Source organism: Mastigoproctus giganteus, chromosome 6, assembly GCF_048544385.1.
Source record: "Mastigoproctus giganteus isolate SK-2022 chromosome 6, ASM4854438v1, whole genome shotgun sequence".
In the NCBI taxonomy this organism is placed as follows: Eukaryota; Metazoa; Arthropoda; class Arachnida; order Uropygi; family Thelyphonidae; genus Mastigoproctus; species Mastigoproctus giganteus.
The window spans coordinates 167,490,209-167,504,458 of record NC_143580.1 but is presented as its reverse complement, the minus strand read 5'-3'; the positions used below and the strand labels follow the sequence as shown (position 1 = coordinate 167,504,458).

The 14,250-nt window shown below is 36.8% G+C and overlaps 1 protein-coding gene across 3 annotated transcripts in view; it reads left to right on the top strand.

Moving 5' to 3' along the window:
- LOC150084733 (uncharacterized) overlaps nucleotides 1-14,250 on the top strand; it is a 154,910-nt gene that overhangs the window by 12,389 nt on the left and 128,271 nt on the right. The window contains exon 2 of one of the 3 annotated variants that reach the window (XR_016547073.1): nucleotides 691-760. The exons of the other annotated variants lie outside the window; for them this stretch is intronic. The gene's annotated coding sequence lies outside the window, so the exon portion shown is untranslated. The remainder of the gene's footprint in view (nucleotides 1-690; nucleotides 761-14,250) is intronic. 3 annotated transcript variants of the gene reach the window in all.

The window sequence follows — 14,250 nt, the reverse complement described above, 5'->3', positions numbered from 1 at the left end:
ATCAGTTTCTTTGGTTCTAATTAAAACCTTGACGTTTACAGTCCTGTCCATACCAAATTTGTAGTATGTGTGAGAGCCTTTTAGAGTTTCCAGATGGGGATGTTTTTATTTCAATGTGCCGTCATGAAACAAGATGACTAGAACTCAAATTATAAATACCACAACCCATTTTAGAAATACTTGTATTTTTTTTAAAACATTAATTCCACTTATAACTATGGTTTTGTCATATTCTAGGTCAGTGTTTCTCAACCCTGTAGTTCTCAGTAGTTCTCATACCCTGAAACGATACACGTGAGATTTTATATTCAAAATTAGAACTGTACCTTATAATATTTTATCTTCACTACTTTAATAAAAAAAAATTACAAAAAAGAGGCATGTCATAATTCCATGAGAAATCAGAACGAGAGTGATGACACCCACTTGGATTGATTGAACTGAATATTATTTTAAAACATTACTATTACAATATTTTTCACCAGTTGCTATAGTTTGTCCACATGTTATTGAGATATCTCTTGTTTAGCAGCATGCCTTTATTCAAGTGATTGCCAACCTTCTTAAAATTTTTAAGTTATTCCTTCATCTGCTTAGAATTTAAGTAATTCCTTCAGCTACTTAGAATTTAAGTCTCCTACAGTTCTTAGAAATGAAGCCATCAAGGCAAAAATTTCTTACCTTACCTAGACTGAAATAAGTTCAGTTGGAACCCTTGAAGAAAACACAAGGAAACAGTTTGGTCAGTCCAGTTGTGCATGTAAGTACTAAAGTTACTAAATGTAGGTATACTTTTTATGTTTCTGTTAATTTAACTATTATTGGAAGAGTACTAAAATGGATTACCCTTTTTTTTTGTTAGAATTGAAACATTAGATTCAGTAAAGGTAATTGAAGGTAAATTGAATGCGCTAATTTGAGCAAAACAATTTCAGCCACCCTTTCCTTTTAGAATTTGATTAAACTAGATTAGCTGCCTGTTATGTAGAGTAAGGTGTTAATTTTCTTAATTTTGTTAAAAAACCTAGATATTAACATAATTTATATGTTAATATCTTAACTGTTATAAAAATTATATTAATATATTAAATATTAACATTATCATCTTAGTTTATTTACAAAAATACAATGTAAATAGGGAAACAATATACATATAAGTATAAAATAAAGAAATTTACAAGTAAACAAGCAATTCTGGACTAAAATATCTGGTATAAGAAGTCTATTGAATGAGCAAATCTCTCTGTTTTGTGCTGTTTGGAAAATGTCAGTAGGAGATGTTGTGCAGATCATTAAGTATTTTGCTGATCTACTGCCAAAATTGAATTTTGGGTCTCCCTCATTTCCTATGGCCGTTCGTAGAGATCGAGTGTGATGAAGTGGGCTGCTGGCGGATGTCTGGGTTGGTGTCCTAGCCATCTCGATTGGCTTTTTTGGAGAGTTGTCGCCAAAGGTTCCTGTAGGCTTTCTTCTAAAATTGTTATATTGATAATATGGTTCCTCCAGGAGTGCCCTAATAAAGTTCTGAGGCAGTTAGTGCCAAAACTGTTGATACTAGAAACTTTTTTACTAGAAATGTTCCTGGTTTGTGCGCCATATAAGAATAATGAGACTAGTGATTTTATATAATCTTATTTTTGTATCTATAGTGATTAGAGGGGATTTCCATATATTGTTTAAAGTTGAATTAAATTGCAAAGCGTTATGCTTTCTTTTGACAATATCGTTTAGAGAGCCAATCACGATGCACCTAGGTATTGAAAATCTTTTACTTCTTCTAGTCTGTAAGTTTTGTTTAATTGAAGGTATCCTTCTAATTGGTTTATAAGAACTTTTGTTTTGCTGCTATTGATTTTTAATTCAAAGGTTTTTGCCATTTGGCAAAGCATGTCAAAATGTTTTTGTGCCGATGCAATGCTATTGTCAATATGCACAATGTTGTCTGCAAAACTCAAATCCTGTAAGGGAAATTGGCTTGTAGAATCCTGAATTCATCCCCTGTTAGCCTGAAATATGAAAAAGCAAAAAGGATATTAACATAAAATAATAAATTCAAAATAATTTTTTAAGAAATTAAAAATATCATGCTTTCAGATTTAAAAAAAAAAAAAAAAAAAAAGTTCCCTCAATTTTGATTTTTATTTTATAAAGATAAAGAATTTGGTCCAGGGACAATGATCTGAAAATCTGAAATATAATTTATTTCAATTTATCTTATGATTAATTATTAATTTGTGTTTTATTTGATTATTAATCTCCTAACCACATACACAATGCTAGTACAATATGAAAATATTTGGCTTTTTTTTAAATCTGCATAAAATAAAACAAATAAAAATAGCACTATAGTATTATCTGCTGACACAAGTGATACTTCAGTGCTATTTTTGTTTCAGAATTAATGGGAAAAACGTTAATTGGTATATTTGTTTCGGCATATAACCATGGTTGCTCGTGACTTGTTGCATGGTGAGTATAGGCCTGGCTGAGTTGAACTATGTCTTTTTTTCTCATTTCCGACCCTTTCTTTCTTCTTCTTGTTTTTTTTTCTCATTTCCGACCCATTCTTTCTTCTTGTTCTCTTTTCATTCTTCTTCTTCCATTCTTAATTGCTCTAAGCAGTGGCAGTCTTCCTTTTCTCCCAAGGTAAGAGAAGTTATGGCAAGTTATCTGTGAGGTGACTCCTGACTATAGCAGATGTGTAACTGTAACAGAGTTGTCATACATAGTAGAGAAGGAATTCATTCCTTCCAGGTCATTAGTAAACAAAATCCTCATGGGAGGGAGGAGGTAAAGAGGGATGAGATGTAGAATGAGGATAGTAATATGAAATGGCGAAGTTGGTGAAGGGATGGGAAATTGGAAAAAGGAGAAGGATAGGATAGGGGTAAATTGGATATGATACCAATGCAGGGAGGATAGAAGGGACCTTAGAAGTCATGATTTAAGTTTTGTATTACATCAAGAAATTAGGAGAAATTGGATTGCAGTAATCTCCAAAAAAAAAACAATTATGGAAGCTGTGGAAGAGGTTGAATATTTTACATGCATATCCATAGCTGCCAACTCTTCAGATTTGCAACAGAGAATCCATTTTCTTAATTTTGACCCATCTAGGTCTCATATACTTGCAAAGAGTTTCACTGCATTTAGTATTAGTAGTGACAATGATGCAAGAAAGCACACTTATAAAGCATCAGCAAAAAAAACTTCCCACATCATCTGTCCATCCCTCCAATAATTTATTCAAACACCACCCACTTCCACAACAACAGGCAGAAGTTCATTTCAACAAATCACCACCAACTGGCTGAAGGAAAACTTCTGCGCATCTATCTTGCAACATCCTACCTCAATTTTAATTTATGGTTGTCACATGTGTAGTCTGAGCATTCTTCTTTGAATGCCATCAGCATTAAACTTGCTCAGTCCTTTCAAAGCCTAAAAAATCTTAATCAGATCATCCTGCAGGTACCTAGTCTCCAGATGCTGTAATTTGCAGAACAAACCTTTCCTGGTTACACCACTGTTTTTTCCTTTGTCACCAATTTCATTGCCCTTCTCACACTCATTCCAGTAGATCTACACCTTTCCTAAAATAACGGCTTTAGACGTGTATGTACTCAAGATTTGGCCTAACCATCGCCTTGTACATTGAGATAACCACCACCTTATCTCTACTAGCAAAATTTCTGTATATTATTGACAAAACCCCATGGGTTGTCCTGGCAGCCTATTTGCACTGCTCAAAGATCATCACATCTGACTGGCTGATCGGACTAGCCGGGTGGGTAAAGCGCCTGCCTGGCAACCCAAAGGTCGCGGGTTCGAATCCCGCCTCGGGCTTGGATCAAAGTACTGCAAAAAACCTTGGGAGGTGCACTATGGCCACAGAAGCCGATGCGCCAATAACTACCAAAAAAAAAAAAAAAAATATCTGTCTGCATAATTATCCCCAGATCTTTTTCAATCTCCACACAGTTGGTACATTAATCTGGGATTGCTGCTATGTAGAGCAGTACCCATTGATTACCACTCTCTGTATTGTCCCACTCAACAATCCTTTTAAACATTGTAGCAACTTGTCCTTAATGTCATACTGCTCCAGTTTGTGTGGCTCCTCCGTAGCCAGGTGGGCAGGAGCAGCAGTGCGTAGCGCACGCTTCTTGATTAGACTGGGGTTCGAGCCCGTGACCACCAAATACGGAGGATGCAGAAAGGTCAGGGAATAACCACCGCATATCCCCGGAACAATATGGCCTTAGTTGTTAATGCTCCTAAAAACCAAATAACAACAACAAGCTCCAGTTTGTACAATAGTCTTCCATGTGCAACAGAATCAAAAGCTTTTCTGAAATCCAAGTATATGATATCAAAATTATTTTTTGCATCCAGTTCCTTTGTGACCACATCACAGTATCCCTTATAAAGTAACTTGCATTTGTAATTGTTACATCAACTGCCACTTCTCAGCCCATCTGCTTAAATTTTTCTAGATCTTGTAGTAGCATTCTGGTTAAAGAAGCATTGCAGGATCATTTAGACACAGCATGGGTTTGTCAAGGGGAAGTCTTGTCTGACCAATTTGATTGGATACTGTCATGTCGTCACAAAGGAACTGGATGCAAAAAATAATTTTGATATCATATACTTGGATTTCAGAAAAGCTTTTGATACTGTTGCACATGGAAGACTACTGTACAAACTGGAGTAGTATAACATTAAGGGCAAGTTGCCACAATGTCTAAAAGGATTGTTGAGTGGGACAATACAGAGAGTGGTAGTCAATGGGTACTGCTCTACGTGGACTAATGTTATTAGTGGTATCCCTTAGGGTTCGGTGTTGGGCCAATTGTTGTTTTGTATATTTATAAATGATATTGATGAAGGTGTATATCAAACTTAATGCCAAAGGTTGGCAGGGTTGTTAATGACAGTATGCTGCTGCAACAGTATCTGGAAAAGTTGGGTAGATATGAAGTTTTCTGAGCAGTGCAGACAGGCTGCCAGAGTAGGTCATGGGGGGTCTTGTTAATGATGTACAGGAATTTTGCGAGCAGGGATAAGTAGGTGGTTATCCCCTTGTATAATGCAATAGTCAGACCACTTGAGTGCTGCGTACAGGTGGAAGCCTCATTTTAGGAAGGATGTTGAGTTGCTAGAATGAGTAGAGAGAAGGACAGCAAGACTGGTGAAGGGAACAAAGGGGGTGCTGTTATGAAGAAAGGCTAAAGTTCTGCAGATTTCAGCTTCTGAACACTAGGCACATGTGAGGCAATATGATTGAGGTGTATAAGGCCTTGAATGGATTGAGCAGGCTTAATGCTGATGGGATTGCTTCCTCTTGCTCAGATTACAAACCTGAGGGGCATAGATTCAAACTGAGGAAAGACAGTTGTAGGATAGATGTGCAGAAGTTTGCCTTTAGCCAGCGGGTGGGTGATTGATTGTTGGAACAAACTTCCATCTGTTGTTGTTGTGGAAGTTGATAGCTTAAATAAATTCAAGGCAGAACTAGACAAACATTTGGAATGAATGGATCAGTGAAATGGGAAGGGTTTTTTTTTGGCTGATGCTGTATAAGCTTGCTTTCTTGCATTGTGTACCTCTACTAATGCTAATTCCTTGATTGCAATTATTAACCACCCTGCCAGTCTTCATATCATCTTCAAACTTAGGTAATTCCTTGGTGGAATTCCACTAATGGGCCTCAGGCTTCCTTGTAGCATATGGGTAATAATAATAATAACAACAACACTTATCTACAAAGACTAGTGTCCATTAATAACCACTCTCTGTCTTCTCCCACTAAACCATCCCGTTACCCTTAATACTACGTAGCTCAAATTTGTATCAAAAGCTTCCCTGAAATTCAAGTATATGATATCAAAATTATTTTTTGCATCCAATCCCCTTGTTATTGCATCATGGTGTCCGATCAGATTATTCAAACAAGACCACCCCTTAACAAATGCTGCGACTGCAATTATGCATTTGCAGCATAATTGCATTCCTGTCTAGAGATGGTTCTGCATTACGTCTTTAACCATTGACTCCATTATCTTCCTTCAAATAGACATTAAGATAGCTGGTTTGTAATTACTCTTGTCACCTTTTATTCCCCTTTGTGTGTCGCACATCTCCAGTCCATAGGAACTTTACCCTGAATCCAAGTATGCTCTCCTAATTATTGCTAAGGGTTTGGCTACCTTCTTTGCTGCTTCCCTTAAAATAATCAGATAGATCTCATCCACACCAAGTGCCTTTTATATGTTTAGCTTAAGCAATTGCTCCTCCACTTTCCTCTCAGTTATCACAAAATAATTCAGCTTCCTGAATAATTTGACACACTTCTGGCAATCCCCATCCCAAAATGTGGGAATGCAGATGTAAAATGCCTATTCAGTTTGTCAGCAACCTGAACAGGATCATCAACACTTGAACTGTCAACACCAAGGGGACCAGTATGATTCAACCCCCTTCCTTTTACTGTGTTTCTTTGCATTCTTTGTTAGAGAACTTCTCATAATATGCCTTAATTTGCATCCCAAGTACAGTCGGTCCTCGTATAACACGTGTTTGCATTACACGAATTCGATCGTACACGATTTATAAATAGGGGAACGTTATCTTATATAACACGAACCGATTCGCTTATACACGATTCGCCTTTGTGTTTACAAGAAATGGCAGTCGAATGCGGAATCACCCCAACTGAACGTAACACGATAGGAACGAAGAAGATTCTGAAAATGTATTTATGTGTTTTATATCAGTGAAGGGGAAACACATTTCACCATAATAACGTAAAAACCAACACAATTCCAGCTATCGATATAATCGCAAATGCAATTAGATGGAGTTTACTACCAGTTTATAACAGATTCCGCTAGCAGAAACGCAACTGGAAATTGTTTTTATTGTTTTATGGTAGTAACCCCCAGAAATGTTCTTTAGTAAAATGTGAGGTGTTAAGTGTATCTCGGCCTTTACGGTGTTGTTTATTCAGTTGCTATACGCGCGCAGCTTTGTTTATGTGTATCAAGCGTGCCACCTCGTTTGTAATTGTGCTTTATTCCCTAAAAATTAGTAAAATACTTAAAAGGTGTGAAAAGGAAGCGTCCTGGCTAAGAAACTGCAGATTCAGAGAGAAAAAAAAAGAAGCAATATCGATAAACAGAGGCGGACTGAGTCAAAAATTCTTACCCGGGAAAATTTGTAGTGGCCTCATACTACGGTTTATGGCCAAAATCACACCAGCCTCCGGCCCGCCGTGGTTTCCCCCCGTAAGGCTTATGGCCAGTCCACCACTGTCGATAGTGAAAAAATATGAAACTGTGAAACGCTTTGAGCGAAATGAAAGACCATGTGATATTGCACGTGCTACAGGCCTAAATGAGGCAACAACGAGAATTAGAAAGAATGCAGAGAAAATAAAAACTTTCATAGCAGGAACAACTCAAAGTGTAATTTTTTTTTTTGTTAGTGCATCGGCTTCTGTGGTCATAATGCACCTCCCAAAGGTTTTTTTGCATTTTACTCTGATCCAAGCCCAAGACAGGATTTGAACCCGCGACCTTTGGTTTGCCAGGCAGGCACTTTACCCACCTGGCTAGCCCCGTCGGCCAAAGTGTAATTAAAATCTATAAAATCTTAAACGCTTTGAGCGAAATGAAAGACCATGTGATATTGCACGTGCTACAGGCCTAAATGAGGCAGCGCGGAGAATTAAAAAGAATGCAGAGAAAATAAAAACAACTTTCATAGCGGGAACAACTCAAAGTGTAATTAAAATCCATTAGATTAAGACACAAGAATTGGAAGGGATGGAATGGCTGTCTTTGCTATCTGTTTTTCGATTTTCTATCTGTTTGGATAGAAAATCAAACAAAAAACAAGTTTGCTTACGATAGAAGCAAAAGCATTAGCAATATTTTATTACGTAATAGTCATTACGTATTATAAAATACGTAAGTATTTTATTACGACTATTTTATTTAATATAATAAATTTTTTACGAAAAAAATACGTATTTTATCCGTAAAAAATACTTTTTTAGTATTAAAAAATACTAAAAATACTTTATTATAATATAATATTATTTTTATTACGTATTTTAATCGTTATAAAATACTTACGTATTTTATAACAATTAAAATTAGCCGATTATTTATTGTGTTTGGTAATGTTTTGGTTCCAAATGTGTGTTCAATCTTGGGTGGTCGGCACCTAACCCTACTTTTCCCATAGGGCCTGTTGTTTATATTGCACGATTTTGCATTGCACGAGGGTTTCTAGGAACGCAACTATCGTGCTATACGAGGACAGACTGTATAATGCATCCCATGCATTATACTTCTCTGGCATAAGTTTCTTTTGTTTATTTGATATCCATTTAGGTCTAAACCTTGAACAGTTTCTTGTTGTTGCTATAAAAAACATAGTAGCTTCTACGATTGCATCCCCGAATACTTCCCATTTACTGTGGTAACTTCATTAGTTGCTCCCATAGAATTTAAAATCTGTCTGAGACCATTATTAGCATTAGTAGAGGCATATGATGCAAGAAAGCAAACTTATACAGCATCAGCCAAAAAAAAAAAAAAAACCCTTCCCATTTTACCCATCCATTTGGTCCAAATGTTTGTCTAGTTCTGCTTGAATTTTTTTTTAATCTGTCAGCTTCTACAATGACAGAAGTTTGTTCCAACAATCAATCACCTGCTGGCTAAAGGCAAATTTCTGTACCTGACAAAATAAGTATAAATTGTTTTATACTTTTGTCCGTTAGTTTCAGAGATATAGCAGCAGTTAGGTGTTTCACTTTTCGTGACACCCTGAGTGCCCTAGAGTACCCACATTATCGATGTTATTCATGTTGGCTCCATGGAGCCAAAGGTAGATCCGTGAATAACGTCATGTGAAATGAAAAAATACAATTTAAGCTTAATAAAATCCGTTATATTTTATTCAGTATTTTCATTTACAATCAAACAATAAAGTTTGTGGTAACTAAAGTAGGATACATAGTTGAAACAATTCAAACTATTAACATTGCGATTGAAGACCAAGTCGATACATGATTGACCACGTGTATCTAGTAGATTTTGTAGGATCTGATGTGGGTTTAAGATAGAATGTTAATTCCATGGAGTCGAGGAATGGAGAATTTTCAGGTTTCTTAATGTCAGTGTTGAAATCACCCACTAAAATTATTGGGATTTTTTGAAAGTTGAATTTCCTTACAATTTTAGGTATGTCTCCAAACTTTGGCATATAAATTGCTAGATTGGATTTTAAGAAAACTTTAATCTGCTCCAATGTTGAATTAGGTGAGATGTAGAATGTTACAAGCAAAGTCTTCTGTCCATTTATTTCAACTTCAGCTGCACAAATGTTGCCACAATTATCTGTACCAGTCATTTGCCGTAGTGAGTCTGCATCCACAGTAATGAGAATGTGCCGTACATATTGTCGATTCGACTTTATTGTATATTGCAACACCACCAGATCGCACAGAATGTCTTTTTAATTGTGTGATACTTTTTTTTTATCCTCGAACATCAACATTTTCATAATTTTCAAGCCATGTTTCATTTAATGACAAGATATTCGAATCCATGAGAATTGAATCTATTGCAATGTCTTTGCTATGAAGTTTCAAACTCTGTGTATTCAACAATACCATTCTGAAACTCGATGAAGCAACTTGATCCCAAAATTGTAATGCGGTTGTAGAGAGAGTTTCCAAATGATGGTTATTCAAATGTTTCAATTCAGTTCGAAGATCTTGCATCTGAGGTGCGTTACAGCCGTGATCATGGTAGAATGTAAAGCCGTCTTTCTGATTTGTGATGTACAGGCCATCAATGCTTCTAACCCTCGACAATGCAATGCATACCAGTTGCTGTTTGAGACTGTTATCGTAATCGAATACGATTTCTTTGAAAGTTCCACCCTGAGATTTATGAACCGGCATGGCACAAGCTTCAACCAAAGGAAATTGGATTCTTTTGCATTTAAGCATTTTGCTTTTGAAAGATACTGTGGCGGAACTTCTTGTAATCTGAGTCCAGCCAGATTTTAATACGCCACGATGCAACAGTAAGTGCGGGCAAGACTTGAGACGACTCTTAGTTCCAACATTCTTGCTTTCAAAGTGTAACCACAAACTTTTGATTTCTGTTTCTTCAATCTCAACATGCTGTAAAGTTCTGATCGCTCCACTGACCAAACCATCTTCAACATCAGCGTTTGTAGTGATCATGTGAGGTTTTCCAGTCGATAGATGCAATATCAAACCTCCACTCTCTGCTATGCTTATTTGGTTTTTTTTTTTTATTTGTATACTAGTCAACTGTTCATGGTTCTTGTAACCGGTGAAGCGATTGCCGCCTGTACAATTGGTGGTGGTGTTTCCTTCCAACGCTTGAGCGTTATATTGAACAACATTGTTGTTGTTGCAATGAAACAAACAAACAGCATTTGGTACTTGTTCCATGACAAAGCAACGAAGTAGTTACTTTAATGAGTTGTTCAATTCTCGAAAACTGAAAACCCGATTTGAAATCTAGTTATATGTCCTTGTAGAGCTCTCAGAGGGCAACAACTTTGTTGCTCAATTGTACGCAACTTGTTGCGTACAATTGAGTTTTCTTGGGTGCATGCATTGTACTTGTTGCATCATTGCTATTGAAAGTGAAAGTAACCAAGGCGCTATGGAAAATGACCAAAATGAACTTTTTAGTTTTTTCGAAAAAAAATTATATTAAATATCAAAATTTCAAATTTTTTCTTGCATATTCTTCGACGGCATTACAGTGAAACTTCCCTTTAATGGACAGCCATGGGGAACGAGAATGTGTCCGTTAGAGAGGTGTCCACCAACAAGAAGTCTGAGGGAGAAAAAAAAAAGAAAGAAAGAAAAATCGTTAAACATTTAATGTAAAATTAAATTATATACAGATTTTGCACAATATTTTTGTAAATAATATACATACAATTGTGCTATGCATATTATGACTTTATCTTAAGAAAAATACATACAGTAATCACTTATTTTCTTCTGCACCTTCTTCCGGCTGATAATTTTGTTTTTAATATTTGTTTGGAGTGAAGTCCTTCAGTATCTTCTTCAGCGGCGAAAAACATTTTTAAACAATTGATTTGTATGAGCGCTTCTATTTTCATCGGTGGTTCGTCGTTAATATGTTCTTTGACAGAATGACCTCCTTCCATTTCTTCATCCTCATGAGGAATTTCTTGAAAAATATCGATGATAATGTCGTTGATATCTAGAGCACGATCTTCTGTAGTGAGGTTCGAGTCTATATCTTCGTAGCCAGGGTTGCTTGTAGTGGAAGTATCGTACATTATCAATAGATGTTGAAGTTCTTGTTCTTCTTGGTGCTCCACATTGCTGTTCACAACTTCAATTTTTGCGTTTGAGAAGCCAGACTTTAAAAAACAGGTCACGACAGTTTGTTTCCTAATTGCGTTTACTGAAGAGGAAATCAATTGAATCGCATCTAGCATGCTGAGTTTCTTTGCAAGGTCACTCGCACATGTTACATTGTTCGTGTTTGCAATGAGATGTCTTAAAACACGTTTTCTGTAGTGAAGTTTAAAATTTTTTATTGTCCCTTGATCCAAGGGCTGACACTCTGCAGATATGTTTGGTGGCAGAAAAATGATTTGAATGATACAATTCAATGTGCGGGTGAGATGCAGCATTATCCATGAAAAGAATAATTTTTCTGTTTTGACGAATCATGTTTTGGTTATCAGACACTCAGCCTAAAACACTGCGTGTTATCAGACACTCAGCCTAAAACACTGATGGATCCAATATCTCTCTATTACAGAAGATTTAGGAGAAGTCCGGTTGGCCTGCCTCCCTAAAATCCACTCATGCACACCTTCTCGATGGTAAGCCCTGTTACGTCACTTAGGTGGCAACGAACGTGTAGAGTGGTTCTCTTCAAGACGCCTGGTCAGCGTGAAGAGGAAAAGACCAAACCCTCCAGCAATGAGAGCACAATACAAATGGCCCTCAGTCCCCAGCAGCTTTCACTCTCCCTCTTACGGCAGCGAGAGGATCAGAGTGGAAGCAGAGGGTGCTAAGAATATCTGGGTACGACCAGGCTGCCATGCACGGAAATTGAACTTGGCCTGTTATAACGTACGATCACTCATCGGTGAAGACAGGATATTAGAGCTGGAAAAGGAATTAGAAAATGTGAATTGGAATATCATCGGTTTGGCTGAAACAAGAAGAAGAAATGAATCACTTATAAGTTTATCAAGTGGAAATCTGCTGTACACCAATGGAAACAGTGAAAGGAGTGAAGGTGGAGTTGGGTTTCTGGTCCATAAAGATTTTAAAAACAACATTTTGGAATTCAAAAGTACATCACCAAGGGTGTTAAGACTAATACTCAAGATTTCTAAGAGGTACAAGCTAAAGATTATAATGATTTATGCACCAACATCGAGCCATGATGATGAACAGGTTGAAGAAATGCACACTGAAATTGAGAGTCTTCTAGATGAGCAGAAAACCCACTACACTATTATTATGGGGGACTTCAATGCTAAGGTTGGAAAAAGGCAAAACAGCGCAGAAAGAGGAACTATAGGAAATTTTGGAATTGGTGAAAGAAATAAAAGAGGTGAAAGACTTGTGGAATTTGCAGAATCTCAAGGAATGTCAGTAATGAACACTTTTTTTAAGAAAAGGGTGAACAGAAAGTGGACATGGAAGAGTCCAAATGGATTAACAACTAATGAAATCGACTTCATCCTCACTAACAGAAGATATATTTGAATGATGTTACCGTCCTGAATAAGGTAAATGTTGGAAGTGATCACAGAATGGTAAGATGTACACTTGATATAGATGTACACTTGATATAGATGTAGGAAAGGAAAGGAAAAATCTGACTCGAGTAAATAATACAAAGGTCTTTGAAATAACAGAGGAGAAGAAAAAGCAGTATGTACTGGAACTTAAGAACAAGTTTGAGCTTTTGCAGACTGCTCAGGACCAAGATATCGACGAGGAATATTACAACTTTCTGAAAGTGATAAAGCCCAAGAAACCTATAGGGAAACAGAAATCCAAAGAAGAAAAAATTAGTCAAGAAACACTTGTCATGATGAACCAAAGACGACAAATGAAGAGCAAGAAAAACACTGACAGGGAGAAAATTGAGTATACTGAGTTATGCAAAGCCATTAGAAAGAGACTCAGAGAGGACATAAGAAGATTTAACACAAGAAAAGTAGAACAAGCATTAAGGGAAAACAAAGGATTTAAATCAGCAGCCATGAGCAGTAATACAGGAAGACAAATGATACTGAAACTGAAGAATAGCGATGGTGTACTTATAAACAGCAGAGAAGGCATAATTCAAATAGCAGAAGACTACTATAGAGAATTATACAAGGAGCGAGGGAATGATACCAGCAGTGGGGAAGATGGATTGCAAAGTAGCAACACATACGACATACCCGATATTCTTCCCGATGAGGTAGAACATGCATTGAAGAAAATGAAGAATCGGAAAGCCCCGGGGGAAGATGAAGTTACTGTAGAGTTGTTAAAATTGGGAGGAAGAGACATAACACAAAAACTGGCAAGGCTCTTCATAAAGTGCATTAGAAAAGGTGTGATGCCTAAGCAGTGGAATAATGCAATCATAGTTTTGCTGCATAAGAAAGGAGATAAATCAGAAATTGGAAATTATAGACCAATTAGCTTGTTATCCCATATCTACAAGTTGTTCACAAGGGTCATTACTAACAGATTAGAAAGAATACTTGATGAGAATCAACCGAAAGAGCAAGCTGGCTTTAGGACAGGATTCTCAACTATGGATCACCTTCACGTAATATCACAGCTAATGGAGAAAGCAAATGAATATAAAACACCATTATGCCTGGCATTTTTGGATTATGAAAAGGCATTTGACTCCATACAGCATAAGGCAATGTTTCGGGCACTGGAAAGACAAGGCACAGATACTCCATATATTATGATTTTGAAGAAAATATATGAGAGTGCTACATCCTTTATTAGACTAGACAAAGACAGTAGGAAATTTAAAATCAAGAAAGGAGTTCGACAAGGAGACACAATATCTCCGAAGCTGTTGACTGCTGCCCTTGAGGAAGCTTTCAGAAGATTAGACTGGTCGCAGAAAGGAGTCAATGTGAACGGAGAGTACCTAAACCATTTACTATTTGCAG